Source organism: Festucalex cinctus, chromosome 15 (assembly GCF_051991245.1).
Source record: "Festucalex cinctus isolate MCC-2025b chromosome 15, RoL_Fcin_1.0, whole genome shotgun sequence".
Classification (NCBI taxonomy): Eukaryota; Metazoa; Chordata; class Actinopteri; order Syngnathiformes; family Syngnathidae; genus Festucalex; species Festucalex cinctus.
Window position 1 is genome coordinate 315,839 of NC_135425.1, and position 14,471 is coordinate 330,309.

Consider the following 14,471-nt stretch of genomic DNA (forward strand, 5'->3'; position numbering starts at 1 on the left):
AGTGGATCTTCTTATGTTTTGTAGCCTCACACGGCCGGCACCATTATGTAGCGATAATTGGGTCGTCTTTTGGACGAATTAATAATCTGGACGTTACAGAGGTAAATTGTAGTTACCTCGATAACCTCTGGGGCACCACGTTTGTTTTTGCTTTGTATTAACAGGAGCAAACAACGACCAAAATCCTTCTTTCATCAGTCATTGATAATCTAAAGTCGCCACACTCGATATTCAGTGGTTCGTTGTACTAACAAAAGAATAATAATCCACTCGGAAACACAGATGACTTAGGCGGAATACAGTTCATAAAACATGCATTTATTCACGATTGCTACACTACAGAATCAAAATACTGCCTAACTATTCTACCGTCAGAAGAAAAGAAATAAAATAAAGCGAATGAAAATAAGGAAGGAATGCGAATGAATAAAGAAACAGGGAAAGGAGAAAATTTGACCTGCCAGATTTGTGAGGTTTCAAACGTAAGTGGCACACAGTGGATACGCCGAGGTAGAAATCAAGCGCACTTACGAGCCTTAGAGTTGCGTAGCAACAAACAGAAGTGGCGGCCTTTTTGACAAGGGGAAAAAAAATAGTCAATGTTCGTTGAAAAAGGCAAGAAAAAAAAATAAAAAGAAAAATTATTCCACAGGTGAGCACGGGGAAGCCGCAAAAGGGGCCTGGCGTCGTTGCGCGGCTCGTGCCTTGATTGGTCGGCGATCCGGCGAGGTTGATCCTCGCCGAGGTTGGTTCTGCTGGGCAGCTGTCCGAGCTCAGGTGTTGCAGCTCGGTCAGTACGCGCCTGCGTACGGGGAAGGCCAGCCGTTGGAGGTGAGCTAGCACCGCGGCGGGGCACCACCGACTAGCAGTTGAGGTGCTGAGCGGCTGAGGTGCGCAACCTTGAGTCCGGGGTACGTTGCAAGTGTACCCCGGGGCCGCGAAGGTCGGGCGGGTAAGCACCGATAGTGGAACAAAAAAAAATAAACAAAAAAACAAGAGTCTTTAGTCAGCGTTGCAGTTTGCACTTGCTTTGGCGTGGCGTGGCGCGAGGATCCGATCTCGTTAACGGATCCTGCCAGGAAAGAAAAAGCCACGTGGTTTGCAAGTTTCTTAGACAAAGGGTTCGAGCAGCCTGGCTGGCCCGCTTGCAAGTCGGGCCAGAGTTTTTGGAAGAGGCTTGTGAGAGCCGGAACAGGGCAGGAGAGCAGGAAGGCAAAAGAGAACGGGCAGTGGTCTGCTCGTGTTTTTATAGTCTCTGGGTGGGGCGAGCAGGTGAAGGCACACCCTTCTGTTCGCTCGCGCAGACTCTCAGAGGAAAATTATTAAAAAGATTAATAATTTGGCATTAAATTTGGTCAGTCTGGCAAATCAGTTTTCCCACACAACCCGTTTAATACACATTGTAATTAATGCATCATAAACTAACTTGTGAGGTAACTTCTACTTGTCTAATCTGACTGAACTGAGAGACATTGATTATCTTTCATTCTTTATGGAGTACACATGAAATAGGATGTTCATACACACAAAGATATAACATGAATCATTCGTAGTTCAGTTGTCTGTCAAGAATTATCATGATATAAATGTGTAAAATGCGGTTACTTATGTGAATTGTCACTAAGGATAGTTCCAAGTTTCGCCACTTGGAGGTGTTGTTGCTCCATCTAGACGTTCCAGGAAGGGCGAGGCGCCAGAGTATCCTTTTGTGATTGATAAGAAGTCATGAACATTCCTTTGATCGGTCATTTGTGTATTCCAAACCATTGGAGCCATTTGTTCGGGCTCCGAGCAGACTGCTGGAAATACACTCCTTTGGCAGACGCATAAATTCCTTTGTCACCTGGTCAGCGGCTTCAAAAGAGCTTTGTTGGTGGCAAGGACCACCTGTAGAGCTGACCAGGCTGGATCCTGTCTGGGCATTGGCATATTCATGCACTGCAGAGAATTTGCTTCAAGAGAAGCAAACTAAAAAAAAAATTAGAGGGTGGAATGGACCTAGGCAATAGTTGTTACATTGTGCACTCAAATCTTTTGCTGTATTTAGTTTATTTTTGCATCCGGATGATGATTCTAGCATGAAATTGCTTGGGCACCTGTTAATTTTTAAGATTTGGACACATTCAGCTCAAATGTACAATCATGCGCTAAAAACACATTTAAAGCAATAAAAAGATTATTATGGCTGTCAAACCTAAACCAAACGTTGTGCACTCAAATCTTTTGCTGCATTTAGTTTATTTTGGCATCCGGATGATGATTCTAGCATGAAATTGCTTGGGCGCCTGTTAATTTTTAAGATTTTGACACATTCAGCTAAAAACGCATTTAAAGCAATAAAAAGATGATTATGGCTGTCAAACCTAAACCAAACGTTGTGCACTCAAATCTTTTGCTGTATTTAGTTTATTTTGGCATCCGGATGATGATTCTAGCATGAAATTGCTTGGGCACCTGTTAATTTTTAGGATTTTGACACATTCAGCTCAAATGTACACAATTGTTGATTATGGCTGTCAAATCTAAACCAAACGTTGTGCACTCAAATCTTTTGCTGTATTTAGTTTATTTTGGCATCCGGATGATGATTCTAGCATGAAATTGCTTGGGCACCTGTTAATTTTTAAGATTTTGACACATTCAGCTCAAATGTACAATCATGCACTAAAAACGCATTTAAAGCAATAAAACGATGATTATGGCTGTCAAACCTAAACCAAACGTTGTGCACTCAAATATTTTGCTGTATTTAGTTTATTTTGGCATCCGGATGATGATTCTAGCATGAAATTGCTTGGGCACCTGTTAATTTTTAAGATTTTGACACATTCAGCTCAAATGTACAATCATGCGCTAAAAACGCATTTAAAACAATAAAACGATGATTATGGCTGTCAAACCTAAACCAAACGTTGTGCACTCAAATATTTTGCTGTATTTAGTTTATTTTGGCATCCGGATGATGATTCTAGCATGAAATTGCTTGGGCACCTGTTAATTTTTAAGATTTTGACACATTCAGCTCAAATGTACAATCATGCGCTAAAAACGCATTTAAAACAATAAAACGATGATTATGGCTGTCAAACCTAAACCAAACGTTGTGCACTCAAATATTTTGCTGTATTTAGTTTATTTTGGCATCCGGATGATGATTCTAGCATGAAATTGCTTGGGCACCTGTTAATTTTAAGATTTTGACACATTCAGATCAAATGTACACAATTGCTGATTATGGCTGTCAAATCTAAACCAAACGTTGTGCACTCAAATCTTTTGCTGTATTTAGTTTATTTTGGCATCCGGATGATGATTCTAGCATGAAATTGCTTGGGCACCTGTTAATTTTTAAGATTTTGACACATTCAGCTCAAATGTGCAATCATGCGCTAAAAATGCATTTAAAGCAATAAAACGATGATTATGGCTGTCAAAAGCTAAACCAAACGTTGTGCACTCAAATCTTTTGCTGTATTTAGTTTATTTTGGCATCCGGATGATGATTCTAGCATGAAATTGCTTGGGCGCCTGTTAATTTTTAAAATTTTGACACATTCAGCTCAAATGTACACAATTGCTGATTATGGCTGTCAAATCTAAACCAAACGTTGTGCACTCAAATCTTTTGCTGTATTTAGTTTATTTTGGCATCCGGATGATGATTCTAGCATGAAATTGCTTGGGCACCTGTTAATTTTTAAGATTTTGACACATTCAGCTCAAATGTACAATCATGCGCTAAAAACGCATTTAAAGCAATAAAAAGGTGATTATGGCTGTCAAACCTAAACCAAACGTTGTGCACTCAAATCTTTTGCTGTATTTAGTTTATTTTGGCATCCGGATGATGATTCTAGCATGAAATTGCTTGGGCACCTGTTAATTTTTAAGATTTTGACACATTCAGCTCAAATGTACAATCATGCGCTAAAAACGCATTTAAAGCAATAAAAAGGTGATTATGGCTGTCAAACCTAAACCAAACGTTGTGCACTCAAATCTTTTGCTGTATTTAGTTTATTTTGGCATCCGGATGATGATTCTAGCATGAAATTGCTTGGGCACCTGTTAATTTTTAAGATTTTGACACATTCAGCTCAAATGTACACAATTGCTGATTATGGCTGTCAAATCTAAACCAAACGTTGTGCACTCAAATCTTTTGCTGTATTTAGTTTATTTTGGCATCCGGATGATGATTCTAGCATGAAATTGCTTGGGCACCTGTTAATTTTTAAGATTTTGACACATTCAGCTCAAATGTACAATCATGCGCTAAAAACGCATTTAAAACAATAAAACGATGATTATGGCTGTCAAACCTAAACCAAACGTTGTGCACTCAAATATTTTGCTGTATTTAGTTTATTTTGGCATCCGGATGATGATTCTAGCATGAAATTGCTTGGGCACCTGTTAATTTTAAGATTTTGACACATTCATATCAAATGTACACAATTGCTGATTATGGCTGTCAAATCTAAACCAAACGTTGTGCACTCAAATCTTTTGCTGTATTTAGTTTATTTTGGCATCCGGATGATGATTCTAGCATGAAATTGCTTGGGCACCTGTTAATTTTTAAGATTTTGACACATTCAGCTCAAATGTGCAATCATGCGCTAAAAATGCATTTAAAGCAATAAAACGATGATTATGGCTGTCAAAAGCTAAACCAAACGTTGTGCACTCAAATCTTTTGCTGTATTTAGTTTATTTTGGCATCCGGATGATGATTCTAGCATGAAATTGCTTGGGCACCTGTTAATTTTTAAGATTTTGACACATTCAGCTAAAAACGCATTTAAAGCAATAAAAAGATGATTATGGCTGTCAAACCTAAACCAAACGTTGTGCACTCAAATCTTTTGCTGTATTTAGTTTATTTTGGCATCCGGATGATGATTCTAGCATGAAATTGCTTGGGCACCTGTTAATTTTTAGGATTTTGACACATTCAGCTCAAATGTACACAATTGTTGATTATGGCTGTCAAATCTAAACCAAACGTTGTGCACTCAAATCTTTTGCTGTATTTAGTTTATTTTTGCATCCGGATGATGATTCTAGCATGAAATTGCTTGGGCACCTGTTAATTTTTAAGATTTGGACACATTCAGCTCAAATGTACAATCATGCGCTAAAAACACATTTAAAGCAATAAAAAGATTATTATGGCTGTCAAACCTAAACCAAACGTTGTGCACTCAAATCTTTTGCTGCATTTAGTTTATTTTGGCATCCGGATGATGATTCTAGCATGAAATTGCTTGGGCGCCTGTTAATTTTTAAGATTTTGACACATTCAGCTAAAAACGCATTTAAAGCAATAAAAAGATGATTATGGCTGTCAAACCTAAACCAAACGTTGTGCACTCAAATCTTTTGCTGTATTTAGTTTATTTTGGCATCCGGATGATGATTCTAGCATGAAATTGCTTGGGCACCTGTTAATTTTTAGGATTTTGACACATTCAGCTCAAATGTACAATCATGCGCTAAAAACGCATTTAAAACAATAAAACGATGATTATGGCTGTCAAACCTAAACCAAACGTTGTGCACTCAAATATTTTGCTGTATTTAGTTTATTTTGGCATCCGGATGATGATTCTAGCATGAAATTGCTTGGGCACCTGTTAATTTTAAGATTTTGACACATTCAGATCAAATGTACACAATTGCTGATTATGGCTGTCAAATCTAAACCAAACGTTGTGCACTCAAATCTTTTGCTGTATTTAGTTTATTTTGGCATCCGGATGATGATTCTAGCATGAAATTGCTTGGGCACCTGTTAATTTTTAAGATTTGGACACATTCAGCTCAAATGTGCAATCATGCGCTAAAAATGCATTTAAAGCAATAAAAAGATTATTATGGCTGTCAAACCTAAACCAAACGTTGTGCACTCAAATCTTTTGCTGCATTTAGTTTATTTTGGCATCCGGATGATGATTCTAGCATGAAATTGCTTGGGCGCCTGTTAATTTTTAAGATTTTGACACATTCAGCTAAAAACGCATTTAAAGCAATAAAAAGATGATTATGGCTGTCAAACCTAAACCAAACGTTGTGCACTCAAATCTTTTGCTGTATTTAGTTTATTTTGGCATCCGGATGATGATTCTAGCATGAAATTGCTTGGGCACCTGTTAATTTTTAGGATTTTGACACATTCAGCTCAAATGTACACAATTGTTGATTATGGCTGTCAAATCTAAACCAAACGTTGTGCACTCAAATCTTTTGCTGTATTTAGTTTATTTTGGCATCCGGATGATGATTCTAGCATGAAATTGCTTGGGCACCTGTTAATTTTTAAGATTTTGACACATTCAGCTCAAATGTACAATCATGCACTAAAAACGCATTTAAAGCAATAAAACGATGATTATGGCTGTCAAACCTAAACCAAACGTTGTGCACTCAAATATTTTGCTGTATTTAGTTTATTTTGGCATCCGGATGATGATTCTAGCATGAAATTGCTTGGGCACCTGTTAATTTTTAAGATTTTGACACATTCAGCTCAAATGTACAATCATGCGCTAAAAACGCATTTAAAACAATAAAACGATGATTATGGCTGTCAAACCTAAACCAAACGTTGTGCACTCAAATATTTTGCTGTATTTAGTTTATTTTGGCATCCGGATGATGATTCTAGCATGAAATTGCTTGGGCACCTGTTAATTTTTAAGATTTTGACACATTCAGCTCAAATGTACAATCATGCGCTAAAAACGCATTTAAAACAATAAAACGATGATTATGGCTGTCAAACCTAAACCAAACGTTGTGCACTCAAATATTTTGCTGTATTTAGTTTATTTTGGCATCCGGATGATGATTCTAGCATGAAATTGCTTGGGCACCTGTTAATTTTAAGATTTTGACACATTCAGATCAAATGTACACAATTGCTGATTATGGCTGTCAAATCTAAACCAAACGTTGTGCACTCAAATCTTTTGCTGTATTTAGTTTATTTTGGCATCCGGATGATGATTCTAGCATGAAATTGCTTGGGCACCTGTTAATTTTTAAGATTTTGACACATTCAGCTCAAATGTGCAATCATGCGCTAAAAATGCATTTAAAGCAATAAAACGATGATTATGGCTGTCAAAAGCTAAACCAAACGTTGTGCACTCAAATCTTTTGCTGTATTTAGTTTATTTTGGCATCCGGATGATGATTCTAGCATGAAATTGCTTGGGCGCCTGTTAATTTTTAAAATTTTGACACATTCAGCTCAAATGTACACAATTGCTGATTATGGCTGTCAAATCTAAACCAAACGTTGTGCACTCAAATCTTTTGCTGTATTTAGTTTATTTTGGCATCCGGATGATGATTCTAGCATGAAATTGCTTGGGCACCTGTTCATTTTTAAGATTTTGACACATTCAGCTCAAATGTACAATCATGCACTAAAAACGCATTTAAAGCAATAAAACGATGATTATGGCTGTCAAACCTAAACCAAACGTTGTGCACTCAAATATTTTGCTGTATTTAGTTTATTTTGGCATCCGGATGATGATTCTAGCATGAAATTGCTTGGGCACCTGTTAATTTTTAAGATTTTGACACATTCAGCTCAAATGTACAATCATGCGCTAAAAACGCATTTAAAACAATAAAACGATGATTATGGCTGTCAAACCTAAACCAAACGTTGTGCACTCAAATCTTTTGCTGTATTTAGTTTATTTTGGCATCCGAATGATGATTCTAGCATGAAATTGCTTGGGCACCTGTTAATTTTAAGATTTTGACACATTCAGATCAAATGTACACAATTGCTGATTATGGCTGTCAAATCTAAACCAAACGTTGTGCACTCAAATCTTTTGCTGTATTTAGTTTATTTTGGCATCCGGATGATGATTCTGGCATGAAATTGCTTGGGCACCTGTTAATTTTTAAGATTTTGACACATTCAGCTCAAATGTGCAATCATGCGCTAAAAATGCATTTAAAGCAATAAAACGATGATTATGGCTGTCAAAAGCTAAACCAAACGTTGTGCACTCAAATCTTTTGCTGTATTTAGTTTATTTTGGCATCCGGATGATGATTCTAGCATGAAATTGCTTGGGCACCTGTTAATTTTTAAGATTTGGACACATTCAGCTCAAATGTGCAATCATGCGCTAAAAATGCATTTAAAGCAATAAAAAGATTATTATGGCTGTCAAACCTAAACCAAACGTTGTGCACTCAAATATTTTGCTGTATTTAGTTTATTTTGGCATCCGGATGATGATTCTAGCATGAAATTGCTTGGGCACCTGTTAATTTTAAGATTTTGACACATTCAGATCAAATGTACACAATTGCTGATTATGGCTGTCAAATCTAAACCAAACGTTGTGCACTCAAATCTTTTGCTGTATTTAGTTTATTTTGGCATCCGGATGATGATTCTAGCATGAAATTGCTTGGGCACCTGTTAATTTTTAAGATTTTGACACATTCAGCTCAAATGTGCAATCATGCGCTAAAAATGCATTTAAAGCAATAAAACGATGATTATGGCTGTCAAAAGCTAAACCAAACGTTGTGCACTCAAATCTTTTGCTGTATTTAGTTTATTTTGGCATCCGGATGATGATTCTAGCATGAAATTGCTTGGGCGCCTGTTAATTTTTAAAATTTTGACACATTCAGCTCAAATGTACACAATTGCTGATTATGGCTGTCAAATCTAAACCAAACGTTGTGCACTCAAATCTTTTGCTGTATTTAGTTTATTTTGGCATCCGGATGATGATTCTAGCATGAAATTGCTTGGGCACCTGTTAATTTTTAAGATTTTGACACATTCAGCTCAAATGTACAATCATGCGCTAAAAACGCATTTAAAGCAATAAAAAGGTGATTATGGCTGTCAAACCTAAACCAAACGTTGTGCACTCAAATCTTTTGCTGTATTTAGTTTATTTTGGCATCCGGATGATGATTCTAGCATGAAATTGCTTGGGCACCTGTTAATTTTTAAGATTTTGACACATTCAGCTCAAATGTACAATCATGCGCTAAAAACGCATTTAAAGCAATAAAAAGGTGATTATGGCTGTCAAACCTAAACCAAACGTTGTGCACTCAAATCTTTTGCTGTATTTAGTTTATTTTGGCATCCGGATGATGATTCTAGCATGAAATTGCTTGGGCACCTGTTAATTTTTAAGATTTTGACACATTCAGCTCAAATGTACACAATTGCTGATTATGGCTGTCAAATCTAAACCAAACGTTGTGCACTCAAATCTTTTGCTGTATTTAGTTTATTTTGGCATCCGGATGATGATTCTAGCATGAAATTGCTTGGGCACCTGTTAATTTTTAAGATTTTGACACATTCAGCTCAAATGTACAATCATGCGCTAAAAACGCATTTAAAACAATAAAACGATGATTATGGCTGTCAAACCTAAACCAAACGTTGTGCACTCAAATATTTTGCTGTATTTAGTTTATTTTGGCATCCGGATGATGATTCTAGCATGAAATTGCTTGGGCACCTGTTAATTTTAAGATTTTGACACATTCATATCAAATGTACACAATTGCTGATTATGGCTGTCAAATCTAAACCAAACGTTGTGCACTCAAATCTTTTGCTGTATTTAGTTTATTTTGGCATCCGGATGATGATTCTAGCATGAAATTGCTTGGGCACCTGTTAATTTTTAAGATTTTGACACATTCAGCTCAAATGTGCAATCATGCGCTAAAAATGCATTTAAAGCAATAAAACGATGATTATGGCTGTCAAAAGCTAAACCAAACGTTGTGCACTCAAATCTTTTGCTGTATTTAGTTTATTTTGGCATCCGGATGATGATTCTAGCATGAAATTGCTTGGGCACCTGTTAATTTTTAAGATTTTGACACATTCAGCTAAAAACGCATTTAAAGCAATAAAAAGATGATTATGGCTGTCAAACCTAAACCAAACGTTGTGCACTCAAATCTTTTGCTGTATTTAGTTTATTTTGGCATCCGGATGATGATTCTAGCATGAAATTGCTTGGGCACCTGTTAATTTTTAGGATTTTGACACATTCAGCTCAAATGTACACAATTGTTGATTATGGCTGTCAAATCTAAACCAAACGTTGTGCACTCAAATCTTTTGCTGTATTTAGTTTATTTTTGCATCCGGATGATGATTCTAGCATGAAATTGCTTGGGCACCTGTTAATTTTTAAGATTTGGACACATTCAGCTCAAATGTACAATCATGCGCTAAAAACACATTTAAAGCAATAAAAAGATTATTATGGCTGTCAAACCTAAACCAAACGTTGTGCACTCAAATCTTTTGCTGCATTTAGTTTATTTTGGCATCCGGATGATGATTCTAGCATGAAATTGCTTGGGCGCCTGTTAATTTTTAAGATTTTGACACATTCAGCTAAAAACGCATTTAAAGCAATAAAAAGATGATTATGGCTGTCAAACCTAAACCAAACGTTGTGCACTCAAATCTTTTGCTGTATTTAGTTTATTTTGGCATCCGGATGATGATTCTAGCATGAAATTGCTTGGGCACCTGTTAATTTTTAGGATTTTGACACATTCAGCTCAAATGTACAATCATGCGCTAAAAACGCATTTAAAACAATAAAACGATGATTATGGCTGTCAAACCTAAACCAAACGTTGTGCACTCAAATATTTTGCTGTATTTAGTTTATTTTGGCATCCGGATGATGATTCTAGCATGAAATTGCTTGGGCACCTGTTAATTTTAAGATTTTGACACATTCAGATCAAATGTACACAATTGCTGATTATGGCTGTCAAATCTAAACCAAACGTTGTGCACTCAAATCTTTTGCTGTATTTAGTTTATTTTGGCATCCGGATGATGATTCTAGCATGAAATTGCTTGGGCACCTGTTAATTTTTAAGATTTGGACACATTCAGCTCAAATGTGCAATCATGCGCTAAAAATGCATTTAAAGCAATAAAAAGATTATTATGGCTGTCAAACCTAAACCAAACGTTGTGCACTCAAATCTTTTGCTGCATTTAGTTTATTTTGGCATCCGGATGATGATTCTAGCATGAAATTGCTTGGGCGCCTGTTAATTTTTAAGATTTTGACACATTCAGCTAAAAACGCATTTAAAGCAATAAAAAGATGATTATGGCTGTCAAACCTAAACCAAACGTTGTGCACTCAAATCTTTTGCTGTATTTAGTTTATTTTGGCATCCGGATGATGATTCTAGCATGAAATTGCTTGGGCACCTGTTAATTTTTAGGATTTTGACACATTCAGCTCAAATGTACACAATTGTTGATTATGGCTGTCAAATCTAAACCAAACGTTGTGCACTCAAATCTTTTGCTGTATTTAGTTTATTTTGGCATCCGGATGATGATTCTAGCATGAAATTGCTTGGGCACCTGTTAATTTTTAAGATTTTGACACATTCAGCTCAAATGTACAATCATGCACTAAAAACGCATTTAAAGCAATAAAACGATGATTATGGCTGTCAAACCTAAACCAAACGTTGTGCACTCAAATATTTTGCTGTATTTAGTTTATTTTGGCATCCGGATGATGATTCTAGCATGAAATTGCTTGGGCACCTGTTAATTTTTAAGATTTTGACACATTCAGCTCAAATGTACAATCATGCGCTAAAAACGCATTTAAAACAATAAAACGATGATTATGGCTGTCAAACCTAAACCAAACGTTGTGCACTCAAATATTTTGCTGTATTTAGTTTATTTTGGCATCCGGATGATGATTCTAGCATGAAATTGCTTGGGCACCTGTTAATTTTTAAGATTTTGACACATTCAGCTCAAATGTACAATCATGCGCTAAAAACGCATTTAAAACAATAAAACGATGATTATGGCTGTCAAACCTAAACCAAACGTTGTGCACTCAAATATTTTGCTGTATTTAGTTTATTTTGGCATCCGGATGATGATTCTAGCATGAAATTGCTTGGGCACCTGTTAATTTTAAGATTTTGACACATTCAGATCAAATGTACACAATTGCTGATTATGGCTGTCAAATCTAAACCAAACGTTGTGCACTCAAATCTTTTGCTGTATTTAGTTTATTTTGGCATCCGGATGATGATTCTAGCATGAAATTGCTTGGGCACCTGTTAATTTTTAAGATTTTGACACATTCAGCTCAAATGTGCAATCATGCGCTAAAAATGCATTTAAAGCAATAAAACGATGATTATGGCTGTCAAAAGCTAAACCAAACGTTGTGCACTCAAATCTTTTGCTGTATTTAGTTTATTTTGGCATCCGGATGATGATTCTAGCATGAAATTGCTTGGGCGCCTGTTAATTTTTAAAATTTTGACACATTCAGCTCAAATGTACACAATTGCTGATTATGGCTGTCAAATCTAAACCAAACGTTGTGCACTCAAATCTTTTGCTGTATTTAGTTTATTTTGGCATCCGGATGATGATTCTAGCATGAAATTGCTTGGGCACCTGTTCATTTTTAAGATTTTGACACATTCAGCTCAAATGTACAATCATGCACTAAAAACGCATTTAAAGCAATAAAACGATGATTATGGCTGTCAAACCTAAACCAAACGTTGTGCACTCAAATATTTTGCTGTATTTAGTTTATTTTGGCATCCGGATGATGATTCTAGCATGAAATTGCTTGGGCACCTGTTAATTTTTAAGATTTTGACACATTCAGCTCAAATGTACAATCATGCGCTAAAAACGCATTTAAAACAATAAAACGATGATTATGGCTGTCAAACCTAAACCAAACGTTGTGCACTCAAATCTTTTGCTGTATTTAGTTTATTTTGGCATCCGAATGATGATTCTAGCATGAAATTGCTTGGGCACCTGTTAATTTTAAGATTTTGACACATTCAGATCAAATGTACACAATTGCTGATTATGGCTGTCAAATCTAAACCAAACGTTGTGCACTCAAATCTTTTGCTGTATTTAGTTTATTTTGGCATCCGGATGATGATTCTGGCATGAAATTGCTTGGGCACCTGTTAATTTTTAAGATTTTGACACATTCAGCTCAAATGTGCAATCATGCGCTAAAAATGCATTTAAAGCAATAAAACGATGATTATGGCTGTCAAAAGCTAAACCAAACGTTGTGCACTCAAATCTTTTGCTGTATTTAGTTTATTTTGGCATCCGGATGATGATTCTAGCATGAAATTGCTTGGGCACCTGTTAATTTTTAAGATTTGGACACATTCAGCTCAAATGTGCAATCATGCGCTAAAAATGCATTTAAAGCAATAAAAAGATTATTATGGCTGTCAAACCTAAACCAAACGTTGTGCACTCAAATCTTTTGCTGCATTTAGTTTATTTTGGCATCCGGATGATGATTCTAGCATGAAATTGCTTGGGCGCCTGTTAATTTTTAAGATTTTGACACATTCAGCTAAAAACGCATTTAAAGCAATAAAAAGATGATTATGGCTGTCAAACCTAAACCAAACGTTGTGCACTCAAATCTTTTGCTGTATTTAGTTTATTTTGGCATCCGGATGATGATTCTAGCATGAAATTGCTTGGGCACCTGTTAATTTTTAGGATTTTGACACATTCAGCTCAAATGTACACAATTGTTGATTATGGCTGTCAAATCTAAACCAAACGTTGTGCACTCAAATCTTTTGCTGTATTTAGTTTATTTTGGCATCCGGATGATGATTCTAGCATGAAATTGCTTGGGCACCTGTTAATTTTTAAGATTTTGACACATTCAGCTCAAATGTACAATCATGCACTAAAAACGCATTTAAAGCAATAAAACGATGATTATGGCTGTCAAACCTAAACCAAACGTTGTGCACTCAAATATTTTGCTGTATTTAGTTTATTTTGGCATCCGGATGATGATTCTAGCATGAAATTGCTTGGGCACCTGTTAATTTTTAAGATTTTGACACATTCAGCTCAAATGTACAATCATGCACTAAAAACGCATTTAAAGCAATAAAACGATGATTATGGCTGTCAAACCTAAACCAAACGTTGTGCACTCAAATATTTTGCTGTATTTAGTTTATTTTGGCATCCGGATGATGATTCTAGCATGAAATTGCTTGGGCACCTGTTAATTTTTAAGATTTTGACACATTCAGCTCAAATGTACAATCATGCGCTAAAAACGCATTTAAAACAATAAAACGATGATTATGGCTGTCAAACCTAAACCAAACGTTGTGCACTCAAATATTTTGCTGTATTTAGTTTATTTTGGCATCCGGATGATGATTCTAGCATGAAATTGCTTGGGCACCTGTTAATTTTTAAGATTTTGACACATTCAGCTCAAATGTACAATCATGCGCTAAAAACGCATTTAAAACAATAAAACGATGATTATGGCTGTCAAACCTAAACCAAACGTTGTGCACTCAAATATTTTGCTGTATTTAGTTTATTTTGGCATCCG